Source organism: Chinchilla lanigera, unplaced genomic scaffold (assembly GCF_000276665.1).
Source record: "Chinchilla lanigera isolate Chin_1 unplaced genomic scaffold, ChiLan1.0 scaffold00011, whole genome shotgun sequence".
NCBI lineage: Eukaryota > Metazoa > Chordata > Mammalia > Rodentia > Chinchillidae > Chinchilla > Chinchilla lanigera.
Window position 1 is genome coordinate 20,516,619 of NW_004955412.1, and position 16,838 is coordinate 20,533,456.

At 52.2% G+C, this 16,838-nt stretch overlaps 2 long non-coding RNA genes across 2 annotated transcripts; both read left to right on the forward strand.

The window, feature by feature from the left end:
- Nucleotides 1-94: 94 nt before the first annotated feature.
- Nucleotides 95-3,334, forward strand: LOC106147884. Its single transcript, XR_001232904.1, has 2 exons — nt 95-137; nt 1,748-3,334. It is a non-coding gene; the product is annotated as an uncharacterized LOC106147884 (long non-coding RNA).
- A 4,339-nt stretch (nt 3,335-7,673) lies between these two features.
- On the forward strand, nt 7,674-16,061 carry LOC106147885. Its single transcript, XR_001232905.1, has 3 exons — nt 7,674-7,905; nt 8,638-8,845; nt 15,554-16,061. It is a non-coding gene; the product is annotated as an uncharacterized LOC106147885 (long non-coding RNA).
- The last annotated feature ends 777 nt before the right edge of the window (nt 16,062-16,838 follow it).

Here is a 16,838-nt window from a genome sequence, read left to right on the forward strand (position 1 = left end):
CGGTACCGGGAACCGAACTCACGACCTTGCACTTGCCAGGCAGGCGCTTTGCTGCTGAGCTAAATCCCCAGCCCCAAGAAACTTATTTTCTAAGAAGACAATGATGAATCAAAAATTCTAGAGGAAGTCTTTTTTTTGTAAGTCTTATTTAAAACACACACACATTCCCCCACTTTTCCCCAGAGAATATACTTGCTTTTAACTCCTCTCTTACTACACAAATTAAATTAGTTTGGACTAACTTAATTTTGAAAGGATAACAGAGTTCCATATTGTTTTTGTTCTAATATTCTTATGAAAATAATGTTAAATGAGACAGGAGCCAATAGCAAAAGTGAATTTGCAGGTATATAAGTGCCAGCCTGTATTAACTGATAACCTTTCTGTTTTTCTAATCCCTATCTCTTTTTAAATTATGTATAACTCAAAAGACAACTCAAATGAAGGCCAGTAATGATTTTTTAAAGTTTCAATGATGTGAAATAAATTCCTACTCTTAAGGGGGGAAGAGTGATTTTTGTGGGTCAGGGGATAGGCAGAATGGGAGTTAGCGTTTAATGTACATGGAGTTTCAGTTTGAGCAGAGAGAAAAATTCTAGGGATAAATGATGGTGATGGTTTCACAATAGGAATGTACTTAATGCTACTGTATACTTACAATGCTTAAAATGTTAATTATGCACATTTTGCTACAATTTAAAAATCACACATAAATAAGACAAGGCAAATTCAGACTGGGAGAAGATATCTGTAATACATGGAGTTAGCAAAAGATTCGTATCTAGAGTATATAAAGAGCTACTGCAAATCAATAAGAAAAAGACAAACCAAGTTAAAAATTGACAAAAGATCTGGACAGGCATTTAATAGATCCAGATGGCTAATATAGTGTTCAAGGAAATGAAAATTAAAAGCACAGTGAAATATCACTACACCCCTTTTCTCCTGAGTGGCTAAAATACTTTAAGATTCCCATTACTGGTCATGATTGGAGCCACTGTAAATCTCTTACCTTGTTGGTAGAGTGTAAATTGGTACCACAAATTTGGAAAACTGTTTGCAAGCAACAATTGAAGCTAATCCTAAAACAATTCTATAACTTGGTGATTTCTCTAAGTATTTCCAAGAGAAATGAGTGCATCATATTCCAAAATGCATACATAGAAATGTTTGCTCAATATTTACTCATGATAACCAAACTTGGAAAACAGCTCATCAATAATAGAATAAATTGTGGAATAATAGAAAGCTACACAGTCATGAACATTTAAGTGCTATGCACAGTGATCTGGGTGAATTTCATGGACATAAGGATGAGTAAGATGCAAGAAATTATATACTGTATGATTCCATTTATAAGAAGTTCATAAACAAATAATACAAATTCTATGTAGCAGTTACCTTGGGTGGGGGTTTTGAGAGAAACAAAGGAGACGTTTGGGATGTTGTGAATGTTCTGTTTTGATCTGAGTGGTCAAAATGCCGGGCATGGTGGCACACGCCTGTGATCCCAGCACTCGGGAGGCCGAGGCAGGAGGATCATTGTGAGTTCAAGACCAGCCTGGGTTTCAAAGTGAGTTCAAGGCCAGCCTGAACTGCATAGTGAGATCCTGTCTCAAAAAGACAAAAAGACTAAAAAAAAAAAAAAATTCATGGTCTGTGCGGTGGTTACATGTGTGTCTATGTTAAAATTATACACTTTAAACACATGCAAGCTTTGTATAATCCTGTACTTTAATTTTAAAAGGATATCACATCAAAGTGAAGATACAGAATGCAAACTAGAAGATATTTATCAGCCACACACTTGACAAAAGATTGATCTTCAGAATATACTTTGAGATCTCTTAGAAATCAACCGAGAAGAATCAAACAGCGCAGTAGAAAAAATTGCTGGATGATAAACAGGAATTTCATAGCAAGAACTCTGATTGATGGTCAACAGACACACACAGATATGCCCAACATCCCCCAGAATCAGGGAAGTGCTGAATGAAACTACAAGATTGCATCTTATGCTCGTGTGATGGTCAAAGCCTCGGAGGCCGGGCACAAGCATCTCGGAGAGCGACTGAGACTGAAAAGCTCTCACATGCCTTGCTGGTGAGACAATGAAGTGACACGGCCAATTAGAAGTGTAGAATGGTGTCCATGTGTGAAGTTGTAGATCCAGAGCTCAGTGGTTCCAATCAACGTCCGCTGGACAGAACATCACAGCAGCACTGTCCACAAGTAGCAAACACCCAGGAACAGCACGAACGCTCACAGAGAGGAGAATGTATTCACAGATCGTGGCCCATCTGTACAGGGGTGTGTGATGTAGCAGAGCAAATGCAGGCACAGCAGTGCATTCAACATGGATAAATTTCCGTACAAATAGGAAAAAGCCAAGTCTCAGAGGCCTGTAAATGGCCTGATAGTCTTTTTATAGAATTCAGAATCAAGGAATCTGGAAAGTATGTTGTCACTCACACACACACACACACACACACACACACACACACACACACACATTTGCAATGGACATCAAGGAAACACCAAGCACACAATGCTGGTGGCAGGGGTGGGGAGAGGGGTGTGGTGGAGAAAGTGCTTGTTGGTGGATGTGAGTCCTGGTGTAGTCTCGTTCTTGGGTTGGGTAAATAGTGGCGCCTTATGTTATTAAATAAACAGGGTCATGCATCCATCATAGCCTATTGTGAAACAAAGATTATGGAGAACTCAATTCTACGTTACTAAATCATCTTCAAAAACTGAAAGCTGTACTAGGTTACATAGTTCTGGGCCTGGAAGATTTATTCTTCCCTCCTAGATCTGAGGCTTCTGCTGCAAGTATGCTCTGCCATGATTCTTGGTCAGGCCAAAAGGCATTTGAACTTGATTCCCTTCTTCATATTTATTGGAGCCAGAGGCACCACAGCTGGTATCACTCAAACCAGATTTCAGCTGAGACAGAAAACATAAACCAGAACCTTGGAACTGGGTCCCGATGATCCATCCAAATGCTACTCAGTAAATGGATTACAGAAAACTGGAGAAAGAAGTCCAGATTTCTGAATAGTATGTTTACTTTGAAGCTAATTAGACTGAGGACCTCCTAGAAGACTTCCACCGCTATGGATTCATTAAATATGAACTTATCGGTATTTTTGCTTAACCAGGTGACATTACTCCTCCAGGGCATGGGATTGTGCAGGGGTGTATGCTGGAGTTTACTCTGATGAATTTGTATCTGAATCTTGACAGAAGAGAATTACATTACGGAATGTGACTGAGAAATGGGGATTCTTTTGGCTTGGTATTTTGTAATCCCTAATAAACTATTCTTTTCTCAGATTAGCCTTTGAACAACTCAGGGGAAGGAGTAAGGAGGAGAATGCCCAGGAAATTACCTCAGCTGCAGCTTTTCCACGGGGAAACGCGGGACCTGCCACGTGGGGCAGATCCCCTACACCACTCTTTCACTAGCGGCTCTGGATCCAGACCCCAGAAAACTTCCTCCTTCCCCTTCATGACCACACTTTAGTGCATTTTTACTGGAAGTCTGTCCATGTCATCTTATTGGTTTCTTTAAGTGATCTTGTATCATTTCCTGTCTTGTGATTGTCTCATCAGCATTGAGTCCTTGGTCTCACTTTCCTTTTGAGTCTACAAGGGCTAGTTCTGAAGTCATCCTGAAAAGTGAAAATCCTGCAGGAGGTCATGATAGGAAAGCAACATGTCACCCCCATGAAGCTCTGGCAGGGCCAGTCACCCCCACTGGGGAGCAGATCACTTATTCTTCTTTTGAGCAACAGACAGGGTAATTGGCATACATTATATGCCATGTGTATCAGTCAGGGTTCACTGGAGAAACAGATTTAATATAAAATATTACATCTGATATATAAGGATTTACAAGGTAGGCTACAATGGCCACCTGAAGAGTCAGGGGTAGAAGAATGTACAAGGGCCATCTGTGCACCAGAGAACTGGACCATCCAGTCAAAAGTTGAAGGCCTCATTGCAGAGTCCCATGTGAATCTGTATGGGGAAGGTGAAGGGTCTGCTCTGGAAGCCTGAAAGACAGACATCCAAAGGTGATGCTGAAGACTGGAGCTCCTCTGAAGAAGCAAAGCCAGACTGCCTTCTTTCCCTTTTTATCCATCCAGGCTACAAGCCTATTGGTTGGTGCCACCCATACCCGGGGTGTCTTCTCTCTTCAGTAAATTCATCATCCACACACATCCAGAACTGTGCTAACCCAGTCTGCTAGGTGTTTTTTATTCTGGCTGACACTGCAATTAACTATCACGTTATGCTTGAAAAAGGTTAACTTTTGAACACCCAAAGAATGCCTAGCCACATTAGAAGTGGCCGTAGGGGGGCCAATTCAGGTTTCCAGCCTCATAGGCTCACTGTGGGGCAAACACTTATTGGCTCAGGGGTGAGGATCCATGGTCCACACTATTGAAATTGGCCCTTTCCCCTTTTGCTGAGCTTAAAGAGTTGAATTCATCAAAACGAAGAGCTCATGTGCTGCATGCAGCTGTATCTGGCTTCGGCGTTCCTGGCCACAACAACACATCCTGCTCTCCTAAAGTCTCAGGAACCTGGCAAAACTCCCTGAAACTTGCAAGGAGTTTTCTGTACAAGTCATGGGATCAGAAGAAGTCTGCTGCCTTCTGCAAGGTACAGGTCAGAAGCCAGACCAGAAAATGAAGCCAGTGGCAGGGATAGGCTTGGCACACAAGCCAGACCCATGGGGGATCCTGGATGGGACACGAAGTCAGAGAGGGAGGGGAGAGCCTGGGGAAGTGGTGACAGGGCCACTAAGAGAAGAACCCTGGTAGACAAAAGGAATTTGTTGGCTGAGGAATTTTGTCAACTCAGGTAAGGCTTTGCCCAGGGCTCTGATTGTTTAATAGGGACAGTTTCTCTCCTTCACTCAGCTTCTCTTCTTCAGCACTGGCTTCCTTTTCAGGAAGGCACCTCGTCACAGTCCTGGAAGGGGAGAACATATAATTTTGGCTCAGCCCTCCGAAGTTCCTACTTGGGATGGACTTCTGTAACAAAAGACAGATTGACACAGGAAAGCAAGCAAGTTTATTGTTTGTGATGTATACCACGCAGGAGAAACAAAGTTGTCCATTGCTGTGGTGGACTGACAACTGGTGGTCAACTGTAACACCCAGCTGAACTGAACCAGCATGGTGCTGGGTGTGGGAGGCCCGCCTGAGGGTTGTTGCTGGCAGCAGGAGGGGCAGAACCGGGGAAGAAAAAGAGAGGCTGTAAGGAGCTACTGGGAGCTGATGGGTCTCCTGGAGGAGCTTGTCATGCTGGCCTTCCTGATGAACTCGGCTGATCCCTTCATTGAAGGAGTTCAGGACCTTACTGTCATTAAGAATGGCTTCAGTACACTTTGGGGGAGCTCTGGTCCTTGCTTTGAGCATTGCTCCCTGGCTCCAGAGAGGAAGACGGTGCATTGCTTTGTCTCCAGGAGAAGCTTGTCATGTTGGCTTTCCTGATGGGAACTCGGCTTTCCTCATCATCAGAGGAGCTCGGGACCTCACTGTTGCTGAGGATGGCTGTGGTACTTTTCGGGGGAGCTCTGGTCCTTACTCTGAACATTGCATCCTGGCTCCAGTGCAGATCCCTCAGCCTGCTGGCACAGATCATTCATCCCACTGGCATAGACTCTCTAGATTTCACCACTGACCTTTGGCCCTTCCCAGCACAGATCTGTGAAACAGGCCTGCGTGAGACATTGTCATGGGCTCTAAGCCCCTCTTGTGGGAGGCATTGTTATGAGCTCTAAGTCTTCAGCCGGACTCCTGCAGGATGTTACCATGGGATCCAGGCCCTCAGCTGGATTCTTTGGTCTTTAGTGTGTGGACAGATTTCCTGCACTGTCTTTCGTATATGATTCTTTGGGTGACTGTTAGGAATAATCTTATAAAATATGGGTCTGGTATTGTTCCCCTTGCAAAACCCCAAACTACAACAGTCACTATCAGCAAAAAACAATAATTCTTACAAAAGTGACAAGAAAAAAGGAAAGCAGTCCTAGGCCTCTAAAGGTGGGAAAGTAAATACTAATACACTAAGGGAGTCTGTTTGTAGTTTCTTGAGCCATTTCTGAGCTGGTAAAGTTGTCTTCAGTAGAGGAGAATGTATATCCTGTCCTTAGAAGGAAAAGGCAGAGTGGGCCATAGAAAGAGCTTCCCCCTTTGGGTACTGCTTCTCTGTTACCTTCAGCTCAAAAACATTTGTGTGAACGAGGCATATTCTGGAGTGACATATTCTAGTTTCTTTTACCCCAAAATGGTAGCCAACAAATTCCAGGGCATGTCTTGCCAGCTTGTGTTTTGCTTGGAGAGCACAGGAGGTAATGGGCTGCTGCCATCCGGTCTGCATTCTGGGGGAGCCGGTAGAACATGACAGGGGCGAAGGCTTGGAAATCAGGCTGACCCACACTCCAAAGGCATCAGGCGCTGCCTCTAGTGGCTTTAAGACTTGGGCAGGTTGCTTACCTTCTCCCAGCTTCAACTGAGGCCCATAAGTAAAATAGGTGTAACAGTATCTAATGCACAGGGTCGCTGGAAGATTTATGGGATGGTAAGGAAAGCTCTTGGCATAGTGCCCAGGGCCTAGTGACCCTTAATAAATTAATGTCCCTGGCATCCCTTAGCTATACGACATGGCAGCAGGTGGATGGGGCAATGAGGGGTGGGGAGGGTCTCTGAGTGGGAGCTGATGTGAAGCTGTCTTTCCAGGCCTGGAGAAAGGGAATAGGGAAGGATGGAAGATTGGGGGTCCTGAGGAGGGTAGGTGGGAGGAGGATGGAGGGCTGGGGGAAACTGTGGTGGGAATGGAGTGGTTGGACTGGGGAGTGCTGGATGGAGGGTTGGGAGGCACTGTGGGGAAGATGGGTGTGTTGAGGGCATGTAAAGGGTGGGTTGGGAGCACCATGGGAGGAGGACAGGGGGAACCTTAGGGAGGTTGGGGGTGGGTGAAGATTGGGAGCACAGTGGGGAGGATGGGGCCATGTGGGGAGGATGGAGGTCGGTGGAGGATTAGGGGCACTGTGGGTGGATGGGGAGGATGGAGGAGTGGCGAATGCTGTGAGGAGGGTGGAGAATGTTGCGAGTTATATCTAAAATGTCCCCCAGACATCTCATGTACTCAGAGGTGGGGTTCTGGAAGGTGACTGAATCATGGGAACACTGTATTCATCAGTGGATTCATCCATCAATGAGTTCATGACTGAACGTGCTGTGAAGAGGTGAGGTCTGGTTGGAAGGGGTGGGTCACCGTGGGCATGGCCTGGAAAGGTGTATTCTTGCCTCTGGCTCCTCCCTTCTCTCTCTTCTTCCTGGATACCCCGGGTTGAGCAGTTTTCCTCTGGCAGGTCCTTCCACCATGCCACTTCTGCCTTGGAGTCAGCAGACCATGGACTGAACTCACTGGAAATTGTGAGCCAAATAAACCACTCCTCCTTTAAATTGTGTGCGTTGGGTATTTTGTCCCCACAACGGGAAAGTGACTAGTACAGAGAAGAATGGAAGATTAAGGGGCATTGTAGAAGGGACTGGGTAGGGTGAAGGACTAGGGGGATTGTGGGGTGGGTTGAGGATTGGGAAGCAACGTTGGGAGAATGGGACGGTGTGGAAAGTTGGGGGAATGAAGGACTGAGGAGCACTGTGGACAGCAGATCACCTGCAGGGTTTCAGCTATGGGAAGAGGAGGGTGTGCATTCAAGGCTCCCTTGGGAAACCTTGGTATCAGAAGAGAAGCAGGACTTAGACAAATTTCTGGAGAAAAATATATTTGAGGGGCTTGTCAAGGAGAAGAGTCTGAAAGAAAAGGAATATGGACAGACAGAAGGAGCAGAATCAAGAGGCCACGGCAAGGACTGTACAGACGGTAAGCAGCCAGTGGCCCAGGCACTGTGAAAGTAGAGCAGCTGGTGCAGGAAGGACTGGGAGGGCAGGGGCAGGTGTTGAGCAGATTCAAGGTCATGGGATAGGTTGCTTGGTTTTATTTTGAGTGGAGTGTGCAGGCTCCATGCAGAGGAAGTGAGTCTCTGGCCTGAGAGCTGCATCCACGTGGGAGGGAGGAGGAGGGGAGAGAGGAGCATAGAACTGCAAGAGTGGGGTTGGGCCGGGAGCTGTAGGGCACCGAGGCTCCTGACACTCTGAAGGTGGGGAAGGCATCAAAGAGATGGGCCAAGGGGCGTTCTGGATTAGGGTAAGGAGGGAGAAGGAGGAGCAGTGAGCCTGGTGGTCCTTCAGGAGGAGGCAGACCTCGGCTAGAAGGGGAGCTGACTTCAGGGTGTGGCCGGCAGTGGTGGAGGAGAGCTCGGGCCTGGCCAGATGCAGTCACTCTGGAGGGCCTGCACTTACAGAGGCTTGAGCACGCAGGGTGCACACTCACATTGCTTATCCTTTCCTCCTGGATTTGTGGTCCTTTTTTTTTCTTTTTTAACCCCAACAGTCTGTGGAGACCGAGCCCGGGTCTCTATTTTGCAAAGGCCTCTTGTGTTTTTTATTTGGTGCCCTTCATAAACGAGGGCTGGGGAAGCGGGATGGAATTAAAACCACATCCTGGGGTAATGAGATCTCTATGGAGCCTCACTTCCTTTTTTCCCTCTGCCAGACACGGCTCCCTTGCCTGCTTGCTTGGAGACAAGCACATCTCTGCCTGCCCTGTGGAAGTCAGCCGGGAAATCCAACTCACGTTCCATATTTAACCCTGTCTGCGCAAACTCCCTGCATGGTGGGAAAGGGACGAGTTCACCTGTGATCACGCGTGGGTAACTGCAGGTCTGCTGTTTCGAGGAGTGAGGGAAGGTTTTTCTGACATGGTAAGCCCTGGGGAAGAGGGGTGGACAGGGCGCCTGCTCCCGTCCTGGAGTACAGATTGGGAGAAGGCTGGAGTGGTGTGGCCTGTGGGAGCCCTCCTGGTGGGGAAGGACAGGGAGCACTGGGGACGACGACTCAGGATCCAGTCAAACCCCCGCTCCTAGCATTCCCGTTGGTTGCTCAGCAAGGGGCCCTGTGGCCACTCCCCACTAGCTTTGGGTGGCTGGACTAGAACCATTGTCTCAGTTTCCCTAAACACAAATGAGTAAAAAATGAGGTGTTTAAGAATCAGGGGTGACACAGGCAGTGATGTAAAACTGAGACAGGAAGCAGAGAGGCCCAGCCTCCGTCCCTTTCCTCCTGACAGCCGTGGCCCGGCGGGACCTGACTGGGGGCTGGCAGGCCCTCCCCTGCTGTAGGAGCTGCTGCCAGTTCTCTAGGAGCGGCCAAGAAAAAAAAAAAAAGAGAAAGAAACAAATACGAAAGAACCATACCTAATGACAAAGACTGGGGAGGCACCAGGACTTGTTGATATGTCCTGGGCTGCCTTCTAATCCCAGCAGGCCACAATTAACGCTGCAGCTCCTCCTTGAGATGCGGCAGAACTCACAGCAGCCATGGGTTTTGGCCTCACCCCCTTTTTTTTTTTTTGGTTTTTCTCGGTACCGGGAATCGAACTCACAACCTTGCGCTTGCCAGGCAGGCGCTGTGCCGCTGAGCTAAATTCCCAGCCCCAGGCCTCACCACTTTTGAGGGAGTGGGGGAACTGTCTGTCCACATTTTACCCTGAGGACCGAGGCTGACCTAGATGCCCACGCATGCTCCTCAAGTCCTCTACCGCTGAGCTACAGCCTTAGCTTCCTGATAAACTCTGATAGAGGTTTCCTGATTAGACTTCCTTCCTGGGCTTGCTGTCTCCACAAATCGTGGAAAGGACATAGGGCCTGGGGAAGCCAGGCCACACCCACCCTCCTGGAATAAGAGAGCAGGGTCCCTCAGGGGCTCCCCAGCGTGAGGGAGGACCCGAGGTAGAGGGGAATGTTCTAGAACAAAGATGTGGTCTCTCCCTGCAGCTTCTCAGGCGGCTGTGGCGACAGTGGCTGTCTCCTGGCTTCTGGGTCTCCGCTGGAGCTGAGGATAAGGGGATGAGGCTGTGGTCACTGGCTTGGAGACTGGTAGCTCAGCCTGACTTTGAGAGTCTTCCTTATTTTCTCATTTCCCCATAAGAAGCACCGCACATGCTCCTGGGGCAGCTGCACTGGTGTGGACCCCTTCCCAGGAAGTTTCCAGCGGCAGGCAGATCCAGTCCACAGGCAAATACCTCCAGCTTCAGGCCTTATCTTTTCTGCGCTAAGTGGCTGCCACATCATTCAGTGATAAAAAGAGAGATTACATTCCTGTGAGGTTAATGATAGCAAAATTATATTCCTGGCACACAAAGATAAGGCAAGGCTTGCTGTGCATTATGGTTCTTACACTGACAGGAGGAAACTCTAAGGGTCACAGGTGGCTCATCGCTTTCCAGACACCCAGTCTCTCCCCTCCAATATAAGCGTCTCTGGTCAAGAGCAGGCTGGGGGCAGCGTGGGAGCTGTATGTGCAGACCTGTGCCCCTCCGTGCCAGGCAAGAAGATGGAAAGGTTGCCCGTAGGAGCAGAGCCGTTGTGGACATGGCTGTGCTTGCTCACCGTGCATTCCCAGCACCTGGCCTACGTTGGCACAAAGTAGCGGCTCACCTACGTCTGGGGGAGGGATGCAGAGCCTGCGGGGAGGGCCGGGCCTTCCTGGCAGCACCTTCCCTCTGGCCCAGGAAGGGGGCCACCTACGCTGGCACCTTGGTCTTGGGCTGGGAGAGAACACACTTTTGCGGGGCCCCCGCAGTTGGAGGTCTGCGCTGGGCAACGCCAGCAAATGCACAGGAAGAGCGAGCTGCAGGGGACCTTGGAAGCCGCCTCCTGACCCCTCCCCCTTTCGATGGAGGGCAGCAGAGGCCGGAGAAGGCAAGCCGGCGACCACAAGTCACTGCGGGACTCCTCAGGCGGAGCCCTAGAGCGGAGAGAGGCTGGGAGGGCGGAGTGGGGCGGGGCAGGAGGCAGGTTAGAAGCCCCCTTCTGAGGCAGGGAGCGCCCAGGGTGCTCAGGGGAGAAGCACGGCGTCTACGCTGCCTGAATGCGTCCCTGTGTGATGGTGGTGCGATGTGTGTGCACGTGTGTGACACTGGTGTGGGGAGGCGGTGCCCCTGGAGGCCTGGCTGAGCTGCCCCTGAGGGTCCCTGGCCTGGGAGGTGGAGGCTGAGGGTGCTGAGGGCCTCAGCTGGGGGAAGGGGAAGGGCCGAGGGAAAACTGATCCTGGAGGAGGGCTACTCTCTCCCACAGGACCTTTGTTGGCCCCAGGGGAAGTGTAAAGGAAGAGAACTCAGCTCGAGGGGAGGAGGAAGTGACTAACGTTCAGGTTTCTCCAGGGACAGGCAAGGTGCCCTCTGCGGGGAAAGTGCCATCATTATATAGTCATTCAACAAACATGGGCTGAGAGTCTACCTGTGCAGGCTCTGTCCAGCAGTGACCACATAGACATGGCCACTACGCTCCAGGGGCTCACTCTGCCGAGGGAGGCAGACACCACGGACGCCATTAGAACGTCACCGAGCTCGGCATAACCCTGAAGGATGCCACGGAGGGCTCCGGAGGGCTCTGGGAACTTTCAGCCCAGCTGGGCCTGCAGGGAAAGCTGAAGGATGGGAGGGGCAGGAGTCAGGGAGAAGGCATTTGTGGGCGAGGGAGTGGCACGTGGGGGACGGCAATTGTCTTCGGACCGAGGGGGGCTGTGGGTGGCCTGATTCTAAGGGCAGCAGTGACCAGCGCTTCCTGGACCGTGGTAGAGACTGCAGGAGAGTTTAGGCAGTGCTGGGAGACATCACAGAGGAAATCAAGAGAAAGCAGGTGGATGGACCGGCCCGGAAGCCAGGAGAAAAGTCTGGGCTCCCTCGTCCAAGCCTCTCACACCTCTCAGGCCGGGTCTGCGGCGCATGAGGAGGGAGTCTGGCGTGACTATCTTGGAAGCTGGAGTCCCAGCTCGTGGGTGTTGTCTGGAGCAATGCTGCCTCCTTGTGGCCACTCTGCAAATGCACACAGTGGGTGTGTCAGAGCTCAGAGCCCGGCTGGGGGACCCCGCCCCATCTCCTCCGAGGTCGCCGCTGCCTCTCTCTCGGTCTGTTTTCTAGCCCTCGGGTGTCTCCATCCTGTCTTGGCCGCCTGTCAATCTGCCTCCAGCAGCGTGTCCCTGGGCGTGTCCCTTTGTTTCTGATTTGTGTTAGCCGCGCTGCCTTCCTTCAGTCCTGGGGCTTGGGCTGTCTGTCCCCCGTCCTTCCCATCAGTCTCCGCCTCATTTTCTGCTGGATCTCTATTTTTGTCTCTGGCTCGCTCCCTGCCCCCTCCCCTGTCCCTGTGTCCTCGAGCTGGGGTCACGCTTGCCCTCCTCGTGTTGGAGCTGGTTCTTGAGAAAGAGCGGGACTCTCCGTTTGTTCCAGAATGAGTCAGGAGCTCCAGGAGGACCAGGGCTCGGGTCCCACCCCGCGGTGACCTCAGAGAGGGTGCACAAGGGCAGCGGCGCCGCGGAGCTGGGGACTGGGATGAGATTTTCCGAACTGCGTTTATGGGGCTGGTGGATGCATTCCAGGGGGCATCAGGGAAGAAGAATGAGCGAGCTGGCCACCAGCTTGGCACTGTGCGGTGGGCACTGTGCCCTGTCTCGCCTCGTCTGGGGAGGAACCAGCTCGTGACACCCACTGGATGTTATGTTTGCCTCCTGTGTGCTGGACTGTCTCCCCCCTGCCACACATCCTTGATGGGTCTTTGCACAAACTGTCTCCTCCTAGAATAGTTTGCCCCATCTCACCTCACCTTAGAAATCGCCTCTTCTAGGAGGGTGTCCCTGAATTACAGGGTCCGAGATGGACCTCCTTCCTGTCTTCCAGGGCAGCACCCTCTGATTCTGCCTCCCTCACCTGTGTGTCTGTAGCTGTATTATCAAGGCTTTGGCCCTTCTTCAACCCCCAAAATACTCAGTGAAAGGATTCCCGGAGTCCTTCCCAGCTTCACCAGATGCCACTTCTTCCCAAAGCCTCCCGTCTGTGCCATTAGGATTGTGACCTGTCGCGCAGGGGCCACTGGTCATGTGTGATGGCTTATGATTAAGTTCTTTATAACGACATAGGACGAGGAACTCATCTCTGCAGTCACACAGCCACATTTCAGATGCTCGGTGCCCACACAGGCTGGTGACCCCTGGCTCTAGGGATAGGGCAGGCACAAGCTTTGGAAAACATCCCATTCCTGAGGTCCTTTCCTACCTCAGAGGGAAGGTAAGGATATGAGGTGTCCTCTCAGGATCCCTAGGGACCAGCATATCAGGTAATAGATGTGTCAGATGGAAGGGTGGATATATGGACAGATGACACACGATACGGACAGATGAGTGGATATATGGATGGATGGACGGGTGGATATATGGATGAGTGGATGGATAGATGGATGTAGGGATGGGTTTAGGGATGGATGGATGAGTGATATATGGAAGGACAAGTCTACAGACGGAAGCTTGTGTTCCCAAAATTTCTGCCTTGTGGAAGTAGCAGGGGGATTCAGGCCGAGGCAGCACGCCCTCTGAGCTGGCCAGGTGAGCGCTGTGCAGAGATGTGCTTCCTGAGTAAGGGTTGTTCTGCTCCAGCTTCTGCAAATGAACAGAGAGCCTTCAGTTGCCCTCAATCTATAAATTTGAGTGACCATCTTGGGACTTAAGGATATAAAACCTCGAATGTCCTTGCAGGTAGAGAGATGGACTCGAGCCCCAAGAGGAGGCTGGGAGACTGGCAGGGGACAGGCTGGAGTCCTGTCTGGCCCGGGGCAGAAAGGAGGGGAGGCAGGCCTGAGCGGGACCCTCAGACCCGAGCTCTTAGAGCAGCGGGTCCGGCTATCAGGGCACTGGGGTGATGCAGCAGAAGTAGTGCTCAGGGACAAGCTCTTCTCTGTCCCCAGGTGCTGCTCTCCACTTAGGCGGCTGGGCACCAGTCCTGTCTTGTTTGGACTGTTCTGAAGGGACAGCCATCTCCCCGCCCCTGGGCAGGAGAGAAGGTGATCATATGGTCAGACCCACCACACACGCACAGCACATACCCAGGTACAGACATACTACATAGGTACACTCTGTCACAGAACACTCACATGAGTGTTCAAACACACATGGAAAATGCATGCTCACACACTCACATGCGTCACAGACACACTTACATACTACTCCCCCCCTGCAAGCCCTTAGTGATGCCAGCATTCCTGGGGTGATCTGTGACTTTGTTGGACCAGACTGGGAGTGGGGACACTGCAGCCGCATCTGACCCCCACCAAAGGGAGAGACCACTTGCTGCTCAGAGCAGTGGGCTGTAGGGACCCAGACATGCTGTGGGATGGGGGGTGACCCCTGCTAACCTGCAGGCCCCCTCTCTGTGAAGCCTGGAGGGGCAGAATTAAACCAGGCCTTGGCATTTGGGTGACGCTCAGGGGAGGGAGGGTGGGAGTTGCCATGGGCAAGGACGATGGGGAACAGGGGACACGGCCCAGGCAACCCGAAGCTCCCACCCTTGCATACCCTACCTGTTTCTTTCCTGTCCTTTCTACTTCCAGATTTCTCAGCATCTTTGTCCCAAAGGCCCTGGACGTTCCTGGAAATCTTCCTGTCTGGCTCAGGGACAGGGCCCAGGAGGCAGTGGGGGAAGGGCAATCTGCTTGTCTTCCGTCTGTCTCTCTGTCTCATCCCTGCAGACCTAGCTGGGGAATAGGGCTGGGTGGGGCACTGTAGCCCCAGCCCTCTTGGGGTGTGGAGTGGCTGCAGGGTAGCGGGCAGGAGGGCAGCCTTTGGGGCTTCTGCAGTGGTCTGGGAACTGCTGTCGTCAGGAGTCATTCCAGGCAGGGCCTGTGCCAGTGCTTTGCTAGGGGACTCAGGGGCCTGGTGCTTACAGTTGAGTGACCCCAAATGTGTCCCAGGAAGGGAAGGGGAAACACACCCAGGGTCACTCTGAGGTGTGGGAGAGAGATGGCCCAGACCCTCTTAAAGACTGAGGCCTGTGTGGCCTGTCTGTGTGACACTGAGTAACGGGGCTCCCGGGGGCTGTGCCTGGGTGGGCAGAGCCGTGTGGAGCGGCAGAAGCTCAGGGGCTGATGGTCAACCTTCAGCGGGGTCCAGCCTAGGACCCTGGGTCACAGGCCTGCTTTGGAACTGAGAGTTGCCTCTGACGTGGCGGCCGGGAAGCCTGGGAGCTGGGGCCCCTCGAATCCCAGCCCAGGACCCCGGCTCTCCAGAGGTGGTGACACAGGAAAGGGGGTTTGGTGCGCAAAGTTAGGTCCTGGCTGGTGGCCTTGGCTGTCACTGTCCTTTCTGGGCCTCAGACTCCTCATCTTTGAAGAACGAAGACCAGTAGGTCCTTTTGGGGGTCGGAGGAACCGTGTGTGCAAGAACCTGGCCCGTCCAGGACGAGGAAAGGAAGGGGTGACGTCCCCTCCCCCGTCCTCCTTCCCCCATTTGCTCTTGGTCCCCAGACTGCTCCAGCGCCTCCATCCAGGCTGGGTGACAGGACTGGAGGAGGGAGGCTTTCCTGCTGGCCTGGCCATGGAGACGCCAGGGGACACTGCTGAGAACGGGCCCTGTGCCCCTGTCCCCAGACAGGCTCACCTGCAGGCCACACCGAAGAGCCACACAGAGCCCTGAAGATGCTGCCTCTGCCCAAAGGGCCCTGCGCTTGCCTTGACTGGGGCCACCTCCATGCCGGCACTGTGCACCTGGGGGCCGGAGCAGCTTCCTGTCCCTCTGACACCCAGCTGGAGAGAGGTAGCTGCTGAAGAGCCCACAGAGTAGTGGGTGAGCAAGGACGCTGTCCCCTGGAGGAGCTTGAGTGCACCGGGCGAGGGCCTCATCTGTCCCTGTGTCCCGTCATTCCCAGGGAATCTGACAGCCGGAGAGAAGCTGCCATCTCTTTGCCTGGCCCTGGTGTCATCCTTGTGAGAGATAGTTTCTTCTCCCAGCGGTGAGTCAATGCACCCTCATTTCATAGGCACAGAGACCCAGCCGGGAGGGGAAGGCACCCCGGGCGGTGGGGATGGTGTTGACGGTGGGGATGGTGTTGACGAGCGCCCCCTGGTGACCTCAACCCTGTCAGACATCGCCTGAGCTGAGCTGAGCCACACAAAGCAAAGAGGAGCAGAGAAGAGGAGGAGGAAGAGGAACAAGAGGGGGAGGAGGAGGGAGAAGGGGAAGTGGGGAGGGGAGAGGCGGTGGGACTCGGTTTCCCCGGCAGGGCTCAGAGGTCAGCATGGCACCCGCAGTCTCCCGTGCCGGCCGTTTGCAGACTGTAGCACCTTGGGCAAGGAATTCGGCCTTTTGTGCTCTTGCCTGTTTGTGTTTTTTCATCCACCCTGAAATGAGGGCGGTAGCAGTGTAGAGGCCACGGAGTGGATGCGAGTTCTTACTTGAGCGGGGTTTGGAATGTGCCCAGACACGGTAAGTGCTGTGAATGCCTCTATTGACCGCTGCAACCGCCGCACCCCTCATGGCTTAGGCGGATCCACAGACGTCTCCTCCTGGGAGGGAAGCGGAAATGGCCCTGGAGCAGAGAAGGGGCAGGGGAGCCTGCTTTTCTGAGCCCACTGGTCCACCTGGGGGAGGACTGGGTCTCCGGTGATCAGGATGGGGCTGTGCTCTGCCTCTAGGGACTGTGGGGACAGTGTTGTCTGGACTGTGGAGGACACAGGCTGCCCAGGCTTCCCTGGCCCAGGGGAGGAGCCCGGGGGGCATAGCGAGTTCTTTCAGGTGTGAACCATGTCAGCGTCACACGTTCAGCACACACAGAAACATGCAACACACGCGTAAGCCCCCTTCTAAGGCCTTCCTACCCCTTCCACCCACCCCAGCCCGTCCTTCAAAACCTGCTTCTCCAGATTAAACCGTTAA